The following is a 21052-nucleotide window of genomic DNA, read 5'->3' as shown; positions in this document are numbered from 1 at the left end:
CCTTCCCCCCCCCCCTCTCTCTCTCCCTCCCTCTCTCTCTGCCTCTCCCTCCCTTTTTCTCTCTCTCCCTCTCCCTCCCTTTCTCTCCCTCCCTCTCCCCCCCCCCAGGTCCTGCCCCTCTGATGAAATGAGCTGCCTGGAGTAACTCAGCAGCTCTGTGGCAAGCTGGGCGGGGAAAGCAAGTGTCTGGGTGGTGGGTGCCCTTTCTGTCCATGACCTTCACCCATCTGGGTAATCTGTTGGAAGGTAAGCTGTGACAGGCACTGCCATAGGCCCCCGTGGGGACCCCACAACCTTTGCTTATCAGTTAAATCGAGCTCAATGAGTATCAAAGGCAGCCTCCAGTGAGGGGGATGGTTCAGCCGAGAGCAGCTTGCCTGCTGAGAGGTGTGAGAGGGAGGGTCCTTGTCTCTGATTCTGGCACTTCACTCCTTCAGCCAGACTGCTGTGTCCCACCGCCACCCCACCCCATGCCACCACCCAAGGGCTCAGCTCCTCCAGCAGGCCTTCATTGCTCTCACCACCCTCCCACGCTGCTTCTGAGTTCCAAGTCTCTCCTTAAAATTCCCCCCAGGACCCTGGGCTCAGCCTTATTTCCCTGCATTGTGATGGCCTGTTGAAGATGACTCTTCAATGTCACTGCATCATTAAGTGCATTCAGGAAACGTGTGCAACAGAATCATCTGGGTGCCCCAGCAGGGGCTGCCAGGCAGTAGGTGTTTAGTGGTGTTGCTTGAGGGCAGCAGGGGGTGTGTTTTTAGCAAAGCCCCTGATCTAAAGGGGTGTGGTTGAATAGAGTTCCCCCACAATTTCACGTCCACCTGGAACCTCACACTGTGACCTTATTTGGAAATAGGGTCTTGGCAGATGAAATTAAGGTAAGGGTTGAGATGAGATCATACTAGATTAGGGTAAGCCATAAATCCAGTAAGACTGTCCTTGTAAGACACAGAAAAGAATACACAGAAACACACAGAGAAGACAACCATGTGAAAACTGAGGTAAGCAGAGATTGAAGTTATGCTGTCACAAGCCAAGGAACATCTGGGGACACGAGAAGCTGGAAAAGGCAAGAAAGAGACAAGGAAGTCTCCCCTAGAGCCATTGGAGCTGGCTTGACTTTGCTGACATCTTGATTTTGGACTTCTCCAGAATTGTGAGTGAATAAATTTTCTATTGTTTTAAGCCACCAAGTTTGAAGTAATTTATTCTGGCAACCCTAGGAAACTAATAACACAAGGGACTTCCCACTGCAGGGTTTTTTTTTTAACTGCTCAGCCATCACCACAATACACAGACAACTGGCTATAGCAGAAGAAATAAATTTGATAGGGAGCTCCAAGAGACAGTGAGTGCCCAGGGTAAGTGAGTGACAGAATATTATAGAACATATGCACCCATTGTCAATAATTAAAGCAGGCAGCTTCATTTTGCAAAGGTTATTGCAGGAAAGCAAACCTTTCTATGGAAAGCAGATGATCAAGACTCAGTAGCAGAAGTGAAATTGGAGCATTTGCAAGCAAGTGGCCTAAGATGGTGGTTTTCAGGGCCTGAAACAAGTCAGATACATTTCAGTTCAGGGGAGAAAGAGTGGGACTCAGGACAGAGCCCAGGCAAGACATGGACCCAGGCCAGCTCTGGAACTGCTCCCTAACCACCTGGTTAGGGCTATCACCAGGTTGACCATGAGAAGAGAGTGGACATCTTAACACAGGTTTACCAGGCTGTAACCACATCGTAAATTGAGGAGCATCTGTGTCGTTACTGAGCACCTGTTATGGAGCACTTTGTGCCAGGCTCAGACCTAGCATGGGCTATTGAGGGGAAAAATAAGGTTCTTACCATCAGTGAGCTGATAATCATGTATTCGTTAGGAATATTTCCATTGCAAGTAACAGAAAACTCAACATAAATTAACGTAAGCCATAAAAGGAACTCATTAGCCCCAAGAAAAGTCCAGGGATTTTGAAGCTTCCAGTATTATTCAGCTGGACTCTACCTCATGTCCCTGTGCTTCTCTTGGGCCTTCCCTCATCTGGGCATCCGTTCCGGACTAGGGCTGACTTCCCCTTTGTTCATGGTTGCAAGATGGCTCCCAGCAGCAACTGCACCTACCTGCTTTACATTGGGGGAGAGGGGCACTCTTCTGCAGTCATTGGACCACCATCAGTCCATTTTCCCATCCCTGACTCAATCATAAAGCAAAGGAAATAAGATACCCTGATTGGTTTAGAGGCCAGTGCTACTCAAAGTATGGTCCAGGCCAGCAGTATCAGCACACCTCTGGGAATTTACTACAAATGCAAATCCTTGGGATTAGAAACTGAATTAGCATCTCCAAGGGGCAGGACTCGGCCATTTGTTTTTAACAAGCCCTCCTGGTGATTCTGATGCTCGCTGTAGTTTACTTGTGGACGAACTAGATCCCATCTGTGGAGCTGGTGGTAGAAGTTACTCTCCAAATTGCACCTCTGCTATGCAGTGGTGGAAGGATGGAATGGATATTGGGGAGGCAATCATAATTGCCACTACCTTTAGCAATTAAGACGACTATCATAATTTACTATATTCTCTATTGAATTCTCGTTACGCACCAGGTCACTGTGCTGGACACTTCACATGCATGCTCACATTTAATCCTCACCACAAACCTGTGAGGTAGATACTATTATTATCCACAACAGCTGAGAAAATTGAGGCCCAGTGCAGTTAAATAATTTTTTTTTTTTTATGGCTTTGCAGGTAAGTGTCGGGTATGGAATTTGAACTCTAGCAAACTGATCCCAGAGGCTATGTGCTCATAAACAGCCAGCTGCTCGGATGATGTGACGTGACAGAGGAAGTTCAGGTGCCTTGAGAGCACTGTGGAGACACACAACATGCTCTTGTGGGAGTCAAGGAGGGCTTTCTGGAGGAAATGACAAGCTGGGGGGGGGGAGTTTGTTAGCTGGGTGAAGTGGAGAAGGAAGAGTGTGCAAAGGCCTGGAGCCCAGAGATGGCTTAGCATGTATGAGGGCCTGTGACTTTCAATATGACGTTGGGAGTGGGGTGGAGTGAGGGGTGACTGACTGAGACGTGGGCAGGCGCCAGACCTAGAAGCCCTGTAGCCTAGGGGAAGAGGTTTGACTTTATTGTAAGGGCACTAGGGAGCACAGGGGGTTCTAAGCTAGGGCATGAATACACAGGACGGGGCCTTTAGAAAGGGGATCCTGGGGCCGGCCCGGTGGCGCACTGCTATAGTGCGCCGCTTGGGAAGCACGGCGGCACTCCTGCCGAGGGTTCGGATCCCACATACAGACCGGTTCCCGCTCACTGGCTGAGCGAGGCGCGGGAGCAACACCGAGGGTTGCGATCCCGTTGCTGGTCCCGGTCCGGTACGGGGGCAACACTGAGGGTTGCGATCCGTTGCCGGACACGAAAAAAGAAAAAAAAAGGAAAAAAAAAAAAAAAAAAAAGAAAGGGGATCCTGTTTGCAGGGTGGAGAATTGAGCGGAGGCAGAAAAGCTAATTAGAAGCCCATTGCAGGGGTCTGTCTCACTAGACATAATAGCGGCTGGGAAAAGGGAAGAGATATTGGCCATGGAGAAAAACACATTTGAGGACTTGGTGATTTATTAGGCAACTCTTGATTTTCTGGCTTGGGCTGATATGTGGCCTCATTCGCAAAGATGAAGAGGAGCAAGTTTTGAGAGAGTGAAGCTCAGTTTTTGACCTGATAAATTTTACAAGAATTACAATGAACTGTGTATGTGATTTTTTAAAAAATATAAGGTTGAGTTTTTTGTTTTTTTTATGAGGGAGAGAGGAGGATGGATGGCTACCATTACTGAGCTTTTACTATGTAGCAGTTGCTTTACATGTATTATTTCTAATCCATTCAACTGCTCTACAAGGTAAGCATTTTTATCTGCTTTTTCTATAAGAGGATGCAGAGCTAAATAGCCTGCCTAGGAATCGCACTAACACATGGCAGAGCACTGAAGTTAAACCTAAGTCTGTGCTTCGTGCAAGGAGTCATCATTAGGTATGGATCAGGGATTTTCATGCATTATTTTTAATCCTTTATGTAGTTATACTTATGTGATTAGTTTTATATATGTATGGATGTGTGTGTGATACACACACACACACACACACACGCACACACACACATATGTCATCCCAGAGAGTGGAACCACAAAAGGGTAGGTCCATGTCCTTTGGTCACTAATATATCCCCAATGCCCGGCATATAGCAAGTGCTCAATAAATATTTGTAGGAAGGAAGGAAGCAAATGGTAAAAGCTTCCAGGTGTACTTACACATAGGTAGTTAATTGGTTTTAGCCAATGACACAGTTACACTCAAGATTTTGGTAGGGAGGGTAGTGAAAAACAAAAGTTTACCTGTCTGTACTACATGTTACAAATGAATACAAATAGGGAGGAAATCTCTGGGAGCTGAAGACAAATTTTTATATATATTTCTGAGCTATTTAATAAATATAAGTGAATCAGTAAATGGCATGTATCTTTGTAATTTGTCTTGAAATTTTCTTATTTCTTTTCCTAATATTATTATTATTGTTTTGGTGTTATATACTATTTTGCTGGAATATACACAAAGGAGCCCAATTAAAATCAAGCTTCATTTTTTCTTTTTTTTTTCCTTTTTGTCGTGTCCGGCAACGGATCGCAACCCTCAGTGTCACAGCCGTACCGGACCGGGACCGGCCACGGGATCGCAACCCTCGGTGTTGCTCCCGCCCCTCGCTCAGCCAGTGAGCGGGAACCGGTCTGTATGTGGGATCCGAACCCTCGGCGGGAGCGCCACCGTGCTTCGGCCAAGCGGCGCACTGTAGCAGTGCGCCACCGGGCCGGCCCCAGGCTTCATTTTTTCTAATTAGTTTCTATACCAGGGTAATGGAATAGATACAGGGTCATTTCATTGCTTGCAGAAATGCTTCGCACAGAGATATAATTAGACATAATGGGACCCTGAAAGACTTGCCCATGGGTGAAATATTACCAAGGTCTTCCTCAGTTTTTTCCAAACTTCAAGGGTCAAAAGAATTCCCTGGGAGCTTGTTTGAATTCCAATTCCTGTGTCTCACAGCAGCCCTCCTGCTCCCCTGCCTCCATCAAATTCTGATTTGGAATCACTCCCGGAGGTCCAAGGGCCATACTTTCAGATACACCAACTTACCTTGAAAGTGTGTGTGACCAAAAAAGTCAGTCTTGTTTTCAGTTCCCTACTGCCAGGTTTGTGTATGAGGTGCAAGGGGCTGACCTCCAAGTGACTGACTGATCTGTCAACGTGATGCCTGGGGAAGATGTTAGTCTCCGCACTTCATTCCAATTCCAATGTGATGGCATGAAAGGAGACTCTCTGGTAGATTATGCCTCCAATGCCAGGTCAGACCGGGACAGAATGGGGGTGTGACTTACTGATCATCTTGCCCTTTCAACATCTAAATGACCCCGACCCAGCACTGACCCTGGACTCATGTTCCCAAAAGCATTTGAAAGAATTTAAGAAAATCGATAGAGGTACAGGGAGACAAGCTCAGCTCCTATGCTGTAGTAACAGTTATGCAGAGCAAGATGTCTTAAGGGCAATGTCTTTCTTCCAATTCTTTTGGGCATAGAATCTTCATCATCATCATGTCATTACCATCCTGATCGTCACCATCATCATGACATCATCAGTGTCACTTACTGAGCACTCACAGGATGCGTCTTGGAGTTATTGTTGGAAAGAGACCCTGAGGGCTGTTATTTTCCATTCCATTTCCAGGCCTTTGAGCAAAAGGATTTTATCCAGCTATCCCCAAGGGTATAAAAATTATTATTATTATTTATTATTAATTATTATTTTGGCAGCTGGCCAGTATGAGGATCCAAAGCCTTGACCTTGGTGTTATAAGATGGCACTCTAACTGACTGAGCTCACTAGCCAGGCCTCCAAAATTACTTTTTAATGTTTTCACAGAAATGGTTTCTACCTTTCATGGGCAAAGACATTCTGCAATTTCAATTCATCTGAAGATCTATCTTATTTTCTTTAAAGACATACTAGTATTTCATAGCATGTATGCACTCATATTTATTAAGCAGCTCCTTCAGATGGAGATTTAGATTGTTGCGGGTTTTTGCTCTTTCAAGTAATGCCGTGATAGTACTCATTTGTGCTTGTCTTTGCACAAGTGAGTAATCATTGACTCTAGACCAACACCTAGAAGTGCAGTTGCTAGGTCAAAAGGTACAGCCATTTAAATTTTTGGCAGGGGTACTGGCTGGTTAGCTCAGTTGATTAGAGCACAGTGTTGATAACACCAAGGTCTAAGTGTTCAGATCCCCATGTGGGGCAGCTGAAAAAAAAAATTAAGTCTTTGGCAGTTATTTTCGATTGCCTTCAAAAAGGTTATAGAAGTTTATACTTGTAATAAGTGCCTGTTTCCTCATATCAGTACTGGAAATTGTATTTTACACTTTTTTTGGCACTGTGATAGGTGGAAAATTTTATCTTCTGTTTATTTTCATTCCTTTGATTTGCAATGATGTGTTTATTGGTCATTTGTGTGTTGTTATTCTGTGAAATGTCTGATCCTTTGCTGAACATATAAAAAGATTAAAATTCACTTAAGTAGAGTTTTTAAAAATATATTTAATTTTTAAAATGGTAAGTTTCATTTATTGGGGAAATGTATGATACAAGGGCACTGAGTACATCATTCTTTATTTGTGTCACATAATTTGAGCCTTACCGTAATAGAATAGAGAGAAGCTAATAATCTGGATACATTTTTAGAAATGTTTTTGAGCATTGCTGAAAGAGCTGAAGATTTTTCTGAACAATAAAATAAAATAAGAACTGCAGTCTGAGCTCTCTCTGCCGGCTGGTCGCCATGCTAGACAACCGGCCGGTCGCCATGCTAGACACCGCAACGTGGTGTACTGCTGAGTCTTCTCAACAATTCTTTGGTGTTGGTATGACTCTCACCCTCACTTTTTTTTTTTTTTCCTTTTTGTCTTTTTTCGTGACTGGCAACGGGATCACAACCCTTGGTGTCGCACCCGCACCGCGCTCAACCAGTGAGTGGACCGGTCTCTATATGGGATCTGAACCCTCGGCGGGAGCGCCGCCGCACTCCCAAGCGCCGCACTCTACCAAGTGCGCCACCGGGCCGGCCCTCACCCTCACTTTTACAGAGGAATTTTTCTCCTTTCTGCTGAGCAGATCTGACAAACATAAAAATGAAGCAGATGAAGATAATTATAGGGGTCCTTTCTGGGGCCCCCATCACGGCATAGCCTGACAAAAGACTTAATCGTACCTTTTGACTGGGAAAGGCTGTCAGGGAAACAGTTTAGATACTGAAACATTGGGATATCCAATAGGATATCAATGACCTCCACCTAAAAACCGTGTTTCAGATCCCTGTACTGGCCAGCTCCCAAAAAACAAAACAAAACAAAACAAAAAACCCATGAGAAGGCTGCCTGGTTAGCTCAGTTGGCTAGAACATGGTGCTGACAACACCAGGATCTAGGGTTCAATCCCTGTATTGGCCAGTCACCAAACAAACAAACAAAAAAAGTAAAAATAAAGTGTAAAAAAAAAAAAGACCATGAGACACTCACCTGGAATTGAGCAAATTTATTTCCAGCTGCAAAAAAGGAGAATGCACACACAATGGGGAGCTTTTAGAATGGGTTATTAGAAAGTATTCATTATAGGATTTGAGCTTATGTTAGGTGATTTGGGGGAGGGTTCAAGAGAGCAGGCTTTTGCTCTGAATTGGATGCTGTTGGGAATCCAGTGTAACTCTATGATCGGGCATCTTAATAATTCTTATCTGTCAGGCAGGAGGAATAAGTTGAGCCTTACCATAATAGAATAGAGAGAAGCAGCAGTCATATAGAAGCAGCAGTCATCGTTAGCCAGAACAGGGAGGTGTTTGGTCATTTTTGTGTCTGTTTTAGACAATGTTAATGTTTGGTCTGTGTTGAGACATTATTATGGAGGAGTTTAGTTTTTGTCTTTATCCATCATGATCACAGTGATCTTGTCTGATGTAGATGTTCTGTGAAATTATGCTCAGAAGGAGAACACCACAGCCTGTCTTTGGGTGTCAGCTTCTAGATCAAGAGCCATTTTTCTCTTTCTCAATGGATTTCAGGACTATGTTTAAAATAAAGACTACCCTCCAAATTCCAGCATAAAGGTTGCCCTCTTTAAAACCCCATTCTCTTTCTCACCAGGTATGAAGAGGCCATATGGCCCAGTGGTTGAGACATGGGCCCTCACCCCAGGAGCTGAGGCTAGAATTCTGCTTCTGTCACTTGTTATCTGTGTGTGACCCTGAGCAAATCATGAATTGTGATGGTTAATTTTATGTGTCAACTTGACTGGGCTAAGGGATGTCTATAGCTGGCAATCATTATTTCTGGGTATGTCTGTGAGGGTGTTTCCAGAAGAGATTAGCATTTGAATTTGAGTAAAGACGATTGCCCTGTCCAATGTGGGCAGGAACCATCCAACCCTTTGAGGGCCCAAATAGAACAAAAAGGCAAAGGAAGAACAAATTTTCTCTTTCTCTGTTTGAATTGGAACATCCATCTTCTCATGCCCTTGGACATTGATGCTTCTGGCTCTTGGGTCTTCGGACTCAGGCTAACTTACACCACCAGTTTTCCTGGTTCTCCAGCTTGCAGATGGAAAATTCTGGGACTTCTAAGCCGCTATAATCATGTGAGCCGACTCCTATAATAAATCTTGGCATAGGTATATACACACATTGCCTACTGGTTCTGCTTCTCTGAAGAACCCTGACTAATCCACTTATTCTTTTTGTGCCTCGTTTTCCTCATTTACAAAATGTGGAGAATAAAAGGGCCAATGTTGTACAGTTAGGGTGGTGTCAAAATGAAGTAAATCCACACAGAGCTGTCGTGACAGCACCCAGTGCAGAGGACGTGTTCTGTTGTTGCCGTTACCACCAAATGTCCAGTCAGTTCTCAAGTTCCTGGACCACTGCAGGGGCCTCCTTTTTTCTGCATTCTCTTCCCTGTCTGTGCTGCTCACTTCCCCACACTGCTCTTCCGAAAAGGCCCTTTCATGGTGTTACTGTTGAGCAGCGTGTCCCACGTTTACTCTCATTTCTTGAGCATTATATATGTCAGGCATTGGGCTGAGCAGGGTATCCATAGGGTTTTTACTCCATTTTCCTGCAGGGCAGGCATTTTTATCCCCATTTCACCTCTTCAGAAGAAAACTGAGACGAGAACATAAATAACTTATCCAAAGACACAGTTTGTAAGTGGTAGAGCCGAGTTGCAGTGCAAAGTCATCTCACTCTAAAGCTCCTTCCTCTGGGCACTCAGCCTCCCTGTGAAAGTCCACACTCCTTAGGCAGCATTGAAGGTCTTCAGCACCCAGCCCTCACCTGCCTTTCCAGCCTGACCTTTAAAACCTCTCTAAACAACCAAAGAGCATGATTAGGGATCTAGCATGTACAGGTCTAGTCTGGCGGGTTCAGAGAAAATCAAGAGAAAAAGGGTAGTTCCTATCTTTTGGGGGAAGTGAAAAAATGCATGACTAAATAAAGACATAGAAATGGCATCAATTAAGTGGCAGGTATCTGCTGGAGTGTCATAAATGTTCAGAGTCCGGGCACGTTGGTGAACATGAGCATCAGGGAGTGATCCCCACCAGGGCTGAGCAGGTAGCTGAGCCTTCAGCAATGGGCCAGATTTGGACAAGAGAAGGAGGCTCCTCATTTAAGTCTTAGTTTCATGGACACCTCTTCTCTGCCACTTCTGCCGTCCCTCATGAGACGGCCCTCGCCTCCTCTGCACACCCCTGCCTGAGCTTGCTCAAGCCTCTCTTTGGGCACTTCCTCCCTCCCCTCACTCACCAATTTGTAAAGTGCTGCATGGCAGGGACCTTGTGTTTTCCATCTTTTATCATCATCCCACCTACACCCTCCTTCCTACACACACACGCACACACACACACACGCATGCACACACACACGCACGCACATGCACACACACACGCATGCATGTGCAGACTCTCTGAAGCACCACAACTGACTCAGTTTTCAGAGTGTCCCCCCACCCCTCCTGAAGACAGTGGTCATTCTGCAGGGCCCTTTAACCAAGTGGCTTCCTCTCTCCTGCCCTGCTGTGCGGCAGGGGCTGATCCTGAATTAACTCACCCAATCTTTTGTTTGTTTGTTTGTTTACTCTTCACATGAAGGGGGTTCTATTTCTGATGAGGGTCCTTCTGGCTAAGGCACCTCATTGGCGAAAGGCTGTGTTTGCTAAAGCCCTCAGAGGCTCCAGGCTCCTAGAGAGGGAGTCATGTCCCCACTGCACTGGGGATAAGGCCTTTGTAGAGGACTTGCTGTTTGTGTTTCAGGCTCGAAGGGAAGGGGTGCTCCTAATTAAAGGTGTAAATACTTTAATCCCTGGCCCGAGGGCTTCCTATAGTGCATTAGCCCACATTAGGAAGGAAATGGATTGTAATCCCTTTAATATATGCCTGGAGGAACTCTGAGGGCTCCTGGTTTGGGAGAAGAATTTCCTCCTTTGATTTCACAATATTAACAGGCTGAATTTTCATAGACAGAAACTTGGGGTCCAGCTCTCCCTCCAGGCTGCAGAGGGTGAATCGGGAGTCACTCTCAGAAGGGCTGTGAGGACATTCTTGAACAATAATTAAGCTTCTGTAGCTCACCAGACCAGGTGCCAAGTAATTATACATGTTTTTCTCCCTTAGTTATCACGGTCAACCCTGAATATGTATTGGGCTAACTATTTTACCAATAAGGTAATGTAGATTCAGAGGTGAATATCTTCACTGGAGGAAGGAGGGAGGATGGAGGAATGATGCCGTTGCGAGCCTTTGGTGGAGCCCTGCTCTGTATACACTTGATTGAATCTTGTCCACACAAAATCTTTTTTGCATGCTTTTAAATACTGTTTTCAACATAACCATGCTTCTAGAAATACACTCATATTGGTTTCTACAATGCAATTTAGTTTATCTTACCTTACACAACTTGAACAAGTTTTAGAACTTGTATGTGATTTAGGCTTAAAAAAACAATACAAAACAGAATTTGCTTTTTGGCTTATTTTTCATCCCTTGCAAATATAGAAAAGATCCCCACTCACATGCTGCCAAAGCAAACAGCAAGAAACATGAGAAACTTACTTGTGTTTAGTATGTCAGAAAAATAACACGTATTGTACTGTAAAAACTTAAAAATTGGTACAATGTGATATTTGGGAACATTTCAGTGCCAGCTTACAAAAATTCAGTAGGCATTTTGTAGCTCGGGATGAAGGAAGTCTGTGCACACACAGCACAGGATTTCAATTCTCAGTAAGAAGACACTGAGGCTCCCTGCATGAAGAACTTGCCCATGCTGTGTAACCAGCAGGGGGCTGAGCTAAGTGCCCAGCTGCTCCTGCAGGTTGTTGCATTAACGTTGCTGCAATGACACTGAAGCCAATGGATTCCGTAGAAACACAACCACAGTGAAGGTGGCAAACAAAGAGGACTCAAAAGAGACCTGAGTACTTGGACCAGTGACTCTATCACCCTTCTGGCCTGATTTCCCTCCTGCTGCCATTGAATACTTCTTTAGGGAGGCAGCAGGATGCCCTATGGAGCCAGGGCCATGTTGCTTTGCAGGACTACTTGGGAGGCTGTGGTACTTAAATAAGGGGTATCGTCCACCCTCCCTGATGAGCTTCAAGTGCCACCTATATCACCAGCAGTTCCAGAGTGTGTCTCTCATGTCCACAACCTTCTTCCCTGAGCTATAGATCCTTTTACCCAGAGCTTTCCTCACCTTCTCCACTTGGAAGCCATCAGGCTCCATAACTGAAATATGACCTTGTCTTTATCAGTTTCTGTCAGTTAGAATACCCGAAACTGGCTAATTTATACAAAAAAGAAATTTCTTACAATTGTGGAGTTTGGGAAGTCCAAGACTGAGGAAGCACGTCCGATGAGGCCCTTTTTTATGGTAGGGACTCTCTGCAGAGTCCCGAGGTGGTGCAGGGCATGAGATGCCAAATGTCCACATCCAGCCCAGTGACAACCACCAAGCCACTGCTGGAAGCTCCCTGGGCTCCTCTACTGGAATGAGGGGAGTGCCATGGGCCTTGACCATGGCCCCTCCCCACTTTCTTGTCCTCCCACTTTATCCCCCTCCCCCTTACTCTCTCTTTCTCCACCCCAACTGCTCCACAACTACATCTTAGAATGTAAAAATAAAATAAAATAATTAATTAATTAATTTTTTAAAAATAATAAAGCCATTCTTAGATTGCAGGTCTCACAAAAACAAGATTTGGCTCCCAAGCTGTAGCTTGCCACCCCCCTACTGTAGAGGATACAGTTCTTACAAGTAAATCAAGGTGTAAGCAATACAAGTCTTTTTTTTTTTTTCTTGACCGGCAACGGATCGTAACCCTCAGTGTCGCGCCCGCACGGGACCGGGACCGGCAACAGGATCGCAACCCTCGGTGTTGCTCCCGTGCCTCGCTCAGCCAGTGAACGGGAACCGGTCTGTATGTGGGATCCGAACCCTTGTCGAGAGCACCGCCGCGCTTCCCAAGCGGTGCACTATAGCAGTGCGCCACCGGGCCGGCCCCGCAATACAAGTCTTTTTTTTTTTCTTGACCGGCAACGGATCGTAACCCTCAGTGTCGCGCCCGCCCGGGACCGGGACCGGCAACAGGATCGCAACCCTCGGTGTTGCTCCCGTGCCTCGCTCAGCCAGTGAACGGGAACCGGTCTGTATGTGGGATCCGAACCCTTGTCGAGAGCACCGCCGCGCTTCCCAAGCGGTGCACTATAGCAGTGCGCCACCGGGCCGGCCCCGCAATACAAGTCTTTATTATGTATTTGTTAGTTATCTTTATGCTTCTATATGTTTCAGAATGTTCTTGGAGGTAGCAGAACTGGGCCTATAAAATGAGGAAACTAGTTTCTAAACAACATATCAAAAATCTCACATCTAAATGAATGCTGTCTTCCCACGGAGGACCTTAGGATGTGAGAGACCAATCCCAGCGATGCTGTCATAATATTACACAAAGCTTTATTTGAATATTTAAGACTAGGTCTGTTTGTTTTAAAAAACAATCATCTTCCTTCCCAATCATACTTTATAAGATCACTTGTTGTTGACCACGCACAATGACAAGCTAGTGACGACCAGCTAGAGGTGGCCTGAGGCAGCACGGGGCACGCCGCGGACCTCACCCACGTGAGCTGTGGCTACTTGCAGTGGCTGGCAGGGTCCATTAATGGTGGTAGAAACATGTGCAAACAGAACAGTGCTCAAGGTGTTGTGGGAAAGGCTGAGGGGAAAACTTACTATTGGGGGCTGGAGAGATGGGAGGATTGGTTTAAAAAAAACAAGAGCATGTTAACATGTTCTCTTCCTCTCCTTATAAAGACACCCGTCTACTCCTACGATAACGGATTAATCAATTATCCATTACTCCACGAAAGGATTAATCCACTCAATCACCTCTCAAAGGCCCCTAGATTTCCCACCCTCTTAATACTGTTACAATGGGGATTAAGTTTCAACATGAGTTTGGGAGGGGACGTTCAAACACCAGCAGACCCCCAGCTGTATTCATGGTTTTACTCCCCAAACTGGCACCTCCCCCAGCATTTCCCACCTCATCAAAGGACTGTCAAGTTCCAATGGCTCATTCCAGAAATCTGAGAGTCTCTTTCATACTTGTCTCTGCGTTGCATTTGCCACTTCCTAATAATAATTAAATCTTACAGAGTCGACTTCCGAAATGCCTCTTGAAACTACTCACTTCTCTCCCTATCTACTGCCATCTCCTCCAACCTGTCCCGGGCGCCGTCATCATCCAGTGTCCTGCGAAGGATAAAGTCAAAGGGCGAAGTCAAGGCTCCTCCTGTTCCCCACTTGATGAGGTCCCACCTTCCTCTCCAGCCTCAGCTGAAGCCACGCTTCTTCCTCTTCCCTCCGCCTCTCCCTTCCAAACATGGGCAGTCTCTCTCCAGCCCTAGGGCAGTGGACAAAGTTCTCCTTCCCCTTTAGGGCTGCATTAAGATGTCACAACTTGAAACAAGTCTTCTCTGACCACCCCCCCAGTTAGGAGAAATAGCTTTTTTTTTTTTAATCAGAGGTTTCCAACACATTTTATTTTGCAGACCACTGGATTGTAGCTTTTGAGGACCATCATCTATATAAGTTCCTATAAAACGTCCAGTTAATTTCAGTCCTGTGGCAGTCTCTTCTGTACTGCGTGCCATATTCATTGCTGGAGGAGTTCCGGTTACACGTGCGTCCATCTGCCCGTTGGGTCCTGAGGGAGGGTGCATCCAAGTTCAAGCCTCTTCCAGGCAGCTTCGTCTTCCCAGTGATGGTTTCCCTTGGCAAGAAGTCGATCGGTTCACCCGTGCGGCTTTGGTGCCAATTCTGACTTTCCAGAATACCATTCAAGAAACTCAAAAAAAGATCAGACTTCTGTGATAAATGTACATAAAATGAAAAGACACAAACTGCTATTTGACACTACTATTGGTAATGTCTGTGCCATGTGAAAGCACCTTTAAAAAGAGCCTATGCAGCAAGAGATAAGTGTCTAAAGATTCAAAATGAATAAACAGTGTTGGATAACAATATAATTTTCAACTCAGAAGCTGCCTCAAGATTAGGTGCATCTTCAGTTAATGTAACAGGAAAAAAAGGCAATGGATTTTATTTTATTAATTGTATCCACTCACAAATTGACCTAAGGTCACCAGATGTGTAGACACAATGAGATTTTTGTTGTTGTTTATAGTCTTTTTTTTTTTTCCTTTTTGTCTTTTTTCATGTCCGGCAACGGATCGCAACCCTCAGTGTCGCACCCGTACCAGACCGGGGACCGGCAACGGGATCGCAACCCTTGGTGTTGTTCCCGTGCCTCGCTCAGCCAGTGAGCGGGAACCGGTCTGTATGTGGGATCCGAACCCTCGGCAGGAGTGCCACCACGCTCCCAAGCGGCGCACTGTAGCAGTGTGCCACCAGGTCGGCCCTTGTTTATAGTCTTTAATTGAAGTGATGATAAAGGAAATAGATCTATTTAAAAACAAAACCAAACAGCTATTTCTGTCCAGATGAAGAGGTGGCACCAGGTGTGGGATTCACATTTTGAGTGGCCACTTGCGGTGCGACTTCGATGATCTGGGGTTCGTCTGTGATCCTGGCGGTATGGTTGCCCTTCTCTATGATCCCAATCATCCATGCTTGGTGCCCTTCACCATATTTGGGAGACTTTATCTCTGCACAGAACTGAGCTGCTTGTTCATGTGGTAAGCAGATTAGGAGGCCTCCTGATGTCTCTGGACAGGTCCCGTGCATGAGGCCAAGCATGTTCCCACAGGCCTTGCTCACGGCAGCCGTCTTGGCCAGCACGGGAAGGTTGTGGATGACAAATGACACATCGTTCCTCTGTTGCTTGGCCAGGTTCTGCGCGTGGCCCAGGACCCCAAAGCCTGGGATGTCGGTGGCCGCATGGGCATTGAACGTGTGCATGAGCCCTGCAGCTGTCCTGTTGAGCCTGGCCACATTCATCATGGCCTCTTGGTATGCCAACTCGACATCTTCTTGGGTGACCACTAATTTAACTTTATTCCATTTTTCAGGGCTATCCAGCCACTGGTACACAGCGACGGCGACTTGTGTCCCCAGGGGCTTCGTCAACACCAGCACGTCCCCTGGCACTGCATTATCCGGCATGATCAATTCATTGGGCTGGCAGACAGTTGTAGCGACTCCTCCCAAAACAATGCAGGGGTTTGAGACCATTTGGCCACCTGTCACAGACATTCCTGCTTCCTCCGCTGCATCTTTAAAACCCTGTATAATTAGGGGCATCACTTTATCCCTTTCCCTTTCGGTCATTTTATTGCTGACTCCAAGGAGCATCAGCACGTGGTCACATTCCGTGACCCCCATTGCATAGAGGTCACTGAGGACATGGGCACATGCGATCCTGCCCATCATGTAAGGATTATCTATGATAGGATAAATTTAACCTGTTGTGCGAACCAAGGAAAGGCCACCAGGCCTCAAAGGAACGATGGAGGCATCCACTCCAATGCCAAGTCCTGGCATAACGGCTCCCAGAAACCGCTCGTCTTCTTGGGAGTGGTTCTCCTGTAAGGATTCCAGCAATTTCTGCAGGACATCTCGGGGCACTTTGCAGCCCGTGCCCTTCAGTTCAGTGCATCTGGTTGGCCGGAGCTCTTGTCCGATTCGTCACTCTCCGGGTTCAAGGCCTCCCGCGCAGACCTGGCTCTCAGGCTCACACTCCTCGCTGCTCAGCCCGTCCCCTGCCTCTCCTGGTCGGCTGGGATCTGTAGGGATCCCCCGGCTCGCCTGGTGCCCTCCGCCTCCTCCCCAAGCGCAGCCGGGCTCCCTCAAGCATTGCCTGAATAAAAACGCCGCTCCCAGTGGCCCCCCAGTCAGGAGAAATAGCTGCTTTATCTCTTCAACCCTATAGCTCATGGGAACCGTGTGTCTGTTTCAGCTGGAAGTTATAAAAATGCAACTGAAATTGACTTTAGCAAGGGAAGGAATGTCTTGGCTCCCATAGACCATAGATACAGCCAAGCTTCAGGTCTGGTTGTATCCAGGGGCTCAGTGCTGTGTTGTCACTCTCTGTCTCCATCTCTTGGGTCTTCTTTTCTCCGTGCTGATTTTATCCTTGGCCAGGCTCTTTCCACACAGCGGCCTCAGGCAGCTCCAAGCCCACATGATATTTAGTGCCTGCTGTCTCAGAAAGAGAGGGCCTCCTTCCCAAGAGCTGAGGATGACACTCATCAGCCTAGCTTGGGTCATGAGCTTTTTCCTGAATCAATCACTGAGGCTTAGAGGGTGGAATATTCTGGTGGCAACATTCCCATTTAGAGCTGGAGTAGGTTTAGCACCACCCACACCACATGATCTTTAAAGTGGAGAGAAAAAGCTCTCTACAGGGAAACCTGCTTGCCATTGTAGGAAGAAGAGGAAAGTCAGAAATTCACAACAGGGCCGGCCCGGTGGTGCACTGGATAGTGCGCCACTTGGGAAGCGCGGCAGCGCTCCCGCCTGAGGGTTCGGATCCCACATACAGACCGGCTCCCGCTCACTGGCTGAGCGAGGCGTGGGAGCAACACCGAGGGTTGTGGTCCCGTTGCCGGTCCCGGTCCGGTACGGGCACGACACTGAGGGTTGCGACCCGTTGCCAGACACGGAAAAAGACAAAAAAAAAGAAATTCACAACAGAGTCTGTGTCTTCACCTAACCCCTCACTCACTCCTTTCCAGGTGCACTGGCTCTCTCTTCTTGTCCCTGGTCATTCCTGCTTTCAGGCTTTGCACTTGCTGGTTCTGGGCCAGGAACCTCTTTCCTCCAGGTCTTCGTGTGGCTGGCTTTTTTCTATGCTTCAAATCACCCTCTCAGAGAGGCTTTCTCAGAATCCCTACCTGAAGAGCTGACTCAGTCATTCTCTTGCATGTTACCTCGTTTATTTGCTGTATCCAGTGGAAGCTGACTTGCTTCTTACTTCGTGGTTACTTATTACCCATCACCAGAAATGTAAGCTCTGTACAAACAGGGATTTCCATCTGTCTTGTTCACTCTTGAATCTGCAAATTTCAGAACAGTGCCCACCACAAAATAAGTGTTCCATAGATATTGGTTGGAAAAAATGACAGGAGTCTACGGTGGCATCTAATGAGATCAAGGAAAGCTTCATGGAGGAGGTGGCCCTTAAAGAGGGTGGATTTTGAGTGCGTGTGTGTGTGTGTGTGTGTGGCAAATATATATAACAAAAAATTTACCATTTTTACCATTTCTCAGTGTACAAGTTAGTGGCACTAAGCACATTCACATTGTATAACCATCATCACTATCCATTTCCAGAATTTTTCATCTTCCCAAACTGAAGTTTTGTATCTATTAAACAATAACCCCCCATCCCTCACTGCCCCCAGCCCCTGGCAACCACCATTGTTCTTTCTGCCTCTATGAATTTGACTTCTCTAGGTACCTCACATAAGTGGAATGAGACAGTAGCTGTCCTTTTGTGTGGCTGGCTTATTTCACTCAGCATAATGTTTTCGAGTTTTACCCATGTCATAGCACGTGTCAGAATTTTCTTCCTTTTTAAGGCTGAATGATATTCCTTTGGGTGGAGGTACATCTGTCGATGGACATTTGGGTTGTTTCTTCCTTTGGGCTATTGTGAATAATGCTGCTATGAACATTGGTGTACAATGAGTCTCTGCTTCCAGTTCTTTTTGATGTATAACCACAAGTAAAATTGCTGGATCATATGGTGACTCTCTAACTTTTTGAGAAATTGCCAGGCTGTTTTCCATAGCAGCCGCCATTTACATTACCACCAGCAGCGTACAAGGGTTTCACTTTCCCCACATCCTCACCAGCACTTGTTATTTTCAGGTTTTAGATTATAGCCCTCCTAATGCGTGAGAAAGAGGGTGGCATTTTGACAAGAAGGATGAGCCAGCCTTTCAGGCCACAGAGGCCTGGAGGGGCAATGGTATAAACTGGACTCAGTCGTCCACAGTCTGATATCACAGGCCTCGCAGGGTTCTGTTTACTTCCCTCTCCTGGAAATAGGCCAATTCTGTAGAGTACTGGAAAGCACCTGCCTCCTGGTACCTTCCATTGCTGCCAGGCTTCCTGTTTCTCAGGTGAGCCAGGGACAGGGCAATGGACATGCAGGCAGGCTGACCAGCCACCCACATCACGATCACCAGGGCCTGTGATCAGAACAGTGCTCGCTCATCTCAAAGACAGGTATGGCGGTGGGACACAACAGCAGGGCTCTCCACATGGCAGGGGCTCCTGGAATTGGACAGGCGGAAGCATTGTCCTGCCTTGGCAGAAGGAGGGGTAGGCTCTGCCAGCAACGACGCTGGTCCCCAGCCCCAAGAGAGAAGCTGCCTGTGCATAAAAAGGAGCCACAGGGGCCACAGGCAGCTGAGTAGAGCGGGGCTCAGGGCAGTGTTCTCTGGGAATGCGGTGGAGCACCCATCGAGAACCTAGGGGTCCCTGCACACAAGACAGGATGAACTCGAGAGCTCCCCTGGTGTGGGCAGTGAGGCCTTGTAGGACTTCAGGGCTGAGGATGAGGGGTGGGGTTGGACCCCCAAGCTGCTATTGTTCAGCTGGGAAGGCGGCACCTGGCAACTTCCTTCCCTGCGGACACCCCACTCCTTCCGAAGCAGGGTGCCTCTGAGTCCTAGGCCCGGGCCTTGCTTCCTTGGGCAGTTCCGAGCTCTGGTTCATGGGGCCTGCGTGCTGGATGGAGCCGGCTCATATGGCCCGGCATCACACCATACCTTCCCTGCACACCTCTGCACTGGGTGTTCATGGTGTTATGTCGACAGCTTGAAGTGGGCTGTGGCCGTAGCATTGACACCAAAGAAATTGGCAGAAGCTATAAACTCAGGGCTTATTTTCCCCCAAAAGGTGGTTACTAGACCTTATACTGGCATATGAGTTGCCCTGCTCTCGGAGTTACTCGTTTGATAGGTAAATCTGATGTTCTAAACGGCTCTCATTCGAAGCTATAAACTCAGGGCTTATTTTCCCCCAAAAGGTGGTTACTAGACCTTATACTGGCATGAGTTGCCCTGCTCTCGGAGTTACTCGTTTGATAGGTAAATCTGATGTTCTAAACGGCTCTCATTTCTCCTGAGTCCTGCTCCAGCTCCTCTGTCTCAGGGCCCCTGTCCACCAGCCCATTTATCCCTGGGGCCGACCCCTGCATGATGGGGTGATGTACAGGGGGGAGCCCAGTGGTGGTCGGAGGAGTGGCCTGGAAGGGCTGGGGCCGCCGTGCTTGCTTAACACAGCTGTGGGGACAGTGGCTGTTTCCCCCCCCCGTGGCAGAGCAGGGCTAACTGACCTGTCTGTGTCTAGGTCCTTTGCCATGGCAGGTGTGGGGTACCCCAGACAGGTGAGTGATGGGTTTCTGTCCCCTGTCACCATCTCAGCGTCAGACAGCCTCAGCAGGCAGTTGCAAGGGAGGGCAGGTTCACTGGGGCTCCCTCTGGTCATCATTCTCGAATGACAGAGGTTCTTTTCTTGTAACAGGCAGAGGAGAACTAAGTGTTTACAGTTTCCTGTGGGTTCAGTTATTTATGCAGCATGCAAATAAGGAGAAGCCATCAAATGGCTTTAAGTGGAAGAATGACAAGCCAGGATCTCTTGTTTCGTATTCTGTCTTGCCCCTCAGGCCCCTGTGGATTTAGACATATACCAAAGCTCCTATGGTTGACTATAAACCCTACGGGAAGCACAAATACCCCAGGGTCATGCCGCAAGAGGTAGGAAGGCACTCACGTCTTATCGTCCATTCAATTTTACACTGAAATTACCCTTATTTATATTTTTATTATGAATGTGGACATTGGGGCACTTATTCAGAACAACATGCAAGCCAGGAGACCTGACTAAGAGGTCTTGTGTGTGTGTGTGTGTGTGTGTGTGTGCGTGCGCACGCATGCGTGCAAGTGTGTGTGTACGTTTGAGAATGCACATCAAATATAAGTCATGAATACAAATGATTGTAAGGAATACATATTTACAGTTTAAATAACACTGATAAAACAAATGCCAATGTACCCATTGTCAGCCAGCTTAACACACAGCACGTTAACACTTCCTCAGAGCCTCCTGTGTTACCCCCACACTTACCACCCCCCCAGAGGCAGCCAATATTCTGAGTTTTGGATTAATTATTCCCTTGCGTATGTTTTCCTAAAAAATAGTTTTACCCTGTATGCATGTATCCCTTTAAACAAATTATTTAGTTTTGTCCTTTTGAACGTTATCATATATTGGGTTATACTATTGGTACCCTTCCATAACTTTCATGTTTTGGTAAACATTATGATGTGTTATTCATTTTCCGCCGTGTAGTGTTACATTGTGAGACTATGCCGTGATGCATTTGTCCCTTCACCTGTTGGTAGACACTTGGGTTATTTGCTTTTTTCC

At 46.8% G+C, this 21052-nt stretch overlaps 3 pseudogenes; 2 read left to right on the top strand and 1 right to left on the bottom strand.

The window, feature by feature from the left end:
* The window catches only part of LOC103609104, a 17265-nt pseudogene extending 17134 nt beyond the window's left edge, over positions 1-131 (top strand).
* A 15008-nt stretch (positions 132-15139) lies between these two features.
* Positions 15140-18792, bottom strand: LOC103609103 (annotated as a pseudogene).
* A 1190-nt stretch (positions 18793-19982) lies between these two features.
* Positions 19983-21052, top strand: part of LOC103609102 — a 3150-nt pseudogene continuing 2080 nt past the window's right edge.

The sequence above is a fragment of the Galeopterus variegatus genome, unplaced genomic scaffold (genome assembly GCF_000696425.1).
Source record: "Galeopterus variegatus unplaced genomic scaffold, G_variegatus-3.0.2 Scaffold9198, whole genome shotgun sequence".
NCBI lineage: Eukaryota > Metazoa > Chordata > Mammalia > Dermoptera > Cynocephalidae > Galeopterus > Galeopterus variegatus.
The sequence above is the reverse complement of the archived record's forward strand: the minus strand, read 5'-3'. Positions and strand labels throughout refer to the sequence as shown.